Source organism: Grammomys surdaster, unplaced genomic scaffold (assembly GCF_004785775.1).
Source record: "Grammomys surdaster isolate TR1022 unplaced genomic scaffold, NIH_TR_1.0 205, whole genome shotgun sequence".
NCBI classification, from domain to species: Eukaryota; Metazoa; Chordata; class Mammalia; order Rodentia; family Muridae; genus Grammomys; species Grammomys surdaster.
The window spans coordinates 1,729,818-1,733,326 of NW_021604650.1; the positions used below are offsets into that span (position 1 = coordinate 1,729,818).

The 3,509-nt window shown below is 46.6% G+C and overlaps 1 protein-coding gene across 1 annotated transcript in view; it reads right to left on the reverse strand.

Annotated features, from left to right (window-relative positions):
* The window catches only part of Majin (membrane anchored junction protein), a 39,000-nt gene extending 35,884 nt beyond the window's left edge, over positions 1-3,116 (reverse strand). The window contains exon 1 of the mRNA XM_028771289.1: positions 3,000-3,116. The gene's annotated coding sequence lies outside the window, so the exon portion shown is untranslated. The remainder of the gene's footprint in view (positions 1-2,999) is intronic.
* Between the last annotated feature and the right edge of the window lie 393 nt (positions 3,117-3,509).

Consider the following 3,509-nt stretch of genomic DNA (forward strand, 5'->3'; position numbering starts at 1 on the left):
AAGAAAGAAAGAAAGAAAGAAAGAAAGAAAGAAAGAAAGAAAGAAAGAAAGAAAAAAGAAAAAAAACCTAGGCCAGCAGCTGTATGTAGGGGCACACACCTCTAATCTCAGAATTTCTTATTTTCATTTTTTAGGTACAAATATGCTACAGCACACCCAGGAGGTCAGAGGTTATTTCTGCTAAGCGAGACCCCTAGGTGGAACTCAGCGTCAGGCTTGACAGCAGGTACCTTTACCCATGGAACCATCTCACTGGCTTTAGGAATTTTTTTGTTGTTGTTTGTTTTTGTTTTTGGAGACAGGGTTTCTCTGTGTAGCCCTGGCTGTCCTGGAACTCACTCTGTAGACCAGGCTGGCCTCAAACTCAGAAATCCGCCTCCCTCTGCCTCCCAAGTGCTGGGATTAAAGGCGTGCGACACCACTGCCCGGCACTTTGCTATTTTGACATAGGTTTTCAAGTAGCCCAGGCAGGCCTTTAATTGTACCTAAGGATAATCTTAAATTCCTGATTCTCTTGGCTGTACCTTTCAATTTCTAGGATTACAGCTGTCCAGTTTACTGGTTGTAATGTAGGAAACAGCTGTGTGGTGGTTTGGATGAGAATGGTCTCTATAGGCTCATGTTTGAATGTTTGGTCCCCAGTTGGCAAACAGTTTGAGAAGGATAAGAAGGATTAGCAGATGTGAATTTATTGGAGTAGGTGTAGCCTTGGAGTGTGTTGTTAGGGATGGGCTTTGAGGTGTCAGGCCCTGTGTGTCTCTCAGCCCACTACCTGTAGACCAGGATATAGCTCTCAGCTGTCTCTAGCATCATGCCTGCTTGCCACTATAATAATGGACTAACCTTCTGAAACTGTACACCAGCCCCAAATAAATGCTTTCTTTTATAAGAGTTGCCTTAGTCATGGTGTCTCTTCACAGCAACAGAACAGTAATGAAGACAACTTGAAACAAGATAAGATGAACAGGACCACATTAAGTAGACTCTTGTTCCAGATAGAAGCTAACAATCAGATGGTCTTTAGTGATAAAAGTAGAACTGCAATGTAGAGGGACCTGAAAGATGCCTACTCATGATTGGGTGTCGACCAGGTGAAGGAAAGGGAACAGTCAAAGATGACACCTGTGGCTATGCATTATGGCTCACACCTGAAATCCTAACCCTCAGGAGGATGAAGAAGGAGAACTGTTCTAAGTTTGAAGACTGCTTGGGCTCAAGAATCAGACCCTGTTTCAAAAAAGGAAAGAGAACAGACAAGATAGCTCAGGGATTAAAGCCTTTGCTATGCAAGTGTGAGGACCCTCAGGGTCTCCAGCACTCATGTAAATGTCTGGTGGCCAGGAATCCCCGTCTCAGAAGGCAGAGATGGGGATCTCCATAGCAAGACTGATTGTACTGACAAGCTCTGGGTTTGACTGAGAGGCATCACCTCAAGTGATGAGGTAGAAGAGTAATGGAGGCCAATTCCAACATCAATACACACACACACCATACAAGTGAAAATGAAAAAAAGAGCCAGGCGGTGGTGGCACACGCCTTTAATCCCAGCACTTGGGAGGCAGAAGCAGGTGGATTTCTGAGTTCAAGGCCAGCCTGGTCTGCAGAGTGAGTTCCAGGACAGCCAGGACTACACAGAGAAACCCTGTCTCAAAAACAAAAACAAACAAACAAACAAACAAAAAGAAGAAGAAGAAAGAAAAAAAGAAATGAAAAAAAAAAGCAAACAGAGAGATATCCAGTTACCTGAACACCTAACTGAAGACATATTCATGCCCTTCCTGGGGAAAACAGGGAGTCTTGGAAAGCAATTTCTTTGCACTTTTCCCTTTAAATATAATTGTTTTTGCTGTTAGTATTTTGTGTATATTGGTGTTTTGCTTCTATAGATTTCTGTACACCACATTAAACCTGGTGACCACAGAGACCAGAAGAGTACATCAGATCCCCTGGAACTGAAGTTACTGATAGCTGTTGACCTCTATATGGGTGCTGGGAACCAAACCTGGCTCCTCTAAGAGAGACACCTGTGCTCTCAATCTCTGGGCCACCTCTCCAGCCCCAGAAAACATGTCAGTATGATCCTACCACTCAGGGGGATGGAGGCAGGAATCAGAAGTTCAAGGATATCCTTAGCTATGTGCTGAGTTTCAGGCCAGCCTGGGCTACATGAGACCCTGATTCTATGAGTCTCCAAACCAAAAACAAACAAAACAAATAATAAAGAAATGAACAAAACCACCAAGCAACAAAGAATGCAAAGCAAAACAAAACAGAAGAAAAAGCAACGAGAAAAAAAACATGTGTCAGGAAACATTTCAATGGAAAAGCCGCGCGCGCGCGCGCGCGTGTGTGTGTGTGTGTGTGTGTGTGTGTGTGTACTATTAAACCTGGATTAGGGAGTACTTATAAGTCAGAATAAACACTTTTTTTTGTTTTTGTTTTTCGAGACAGGGTTTCTCTGTGTGGGTGCCACCTGCCTTTGCCTCCCAAATGCTGGGATTAAAGGCGTGCGCCACCACCACCCAGCAAATAAACACTTTATTTGACTATCTGGAAGCTCTGTATAGAGGACTGGGTGGGGGGTCTGAGAAAGCTGGATAGGTGTCATAGGCAAACATGGCACCATCTGGGCATGATAGGGTTGAAGAACACTCCTCAGTAGCCCATTAGACATAGCTCTCATTATCTCTCAGCTGGTTACCTTCTGGAGGCTGGCTGAGACTTGGTGTTTGGCCAGTGCTCATGGTCGCCATTCCCTGCCACTGCCAGCTCTCCACACTCTTCAAGCCTCCAGAGTCTGCAACAGTGCCCAGCCTACACTTCAAGGCCTTATATCCAGCGGATGTGTTGGACAATCCTCAAGCCAGGCCTAAGAAGGCGACCTCGGGGACGAGTGATCCCAACAAGTGGGGGAGTGGGGCCAGGCCCAGAAACTCTCCTCAAAGACAGAAAACACTCAAGGCCAGTCTCACGGGGACACCGGGCAGCGGGGCAGTTACCTCAGCCTCGAAGCGCCCAGGCTCTGGCAGCCACACTTTGTCGCTCACACACTGACTAGGGTTCCTCCAGCACCTCAGAAAAGTGGCCACGCCTGAGTTCCCGCTCAGAAATCTTTTCTCAGAAAAGCCGAGGTCAAAAGGTTCTCGTCGATCTCCTCTGAACTCGGCCTCTAGACTGATCTGCACAAGCGAAGCCTTGGAACGTCCCGCCAAATCCTCTGCGCACGCGCAGAGTTGAGGCAGGGCGGGGTTTCACAAAACTGAAGCCTGCGCAAGAACACATAACTTCTGGGCTTCACGCGCAGCCTCATGACCTGTTCCTTGGCTGCAGTGTTCTTTTGAGATCTTCTTCTTCTTCTTTTTTTGTTTTGTTTTGTTTTTGTTTTTCGACACAGGGTTTCTCTGTATAGCCCTGGCTGTCCTGGAACTCACTCTGTAGACCAGGCTGGCCTCGAACTCAGAAATCCTCCTGCCTCTGCCTCCCAAGCGCTGGGATTAAAGGCGTGAGCC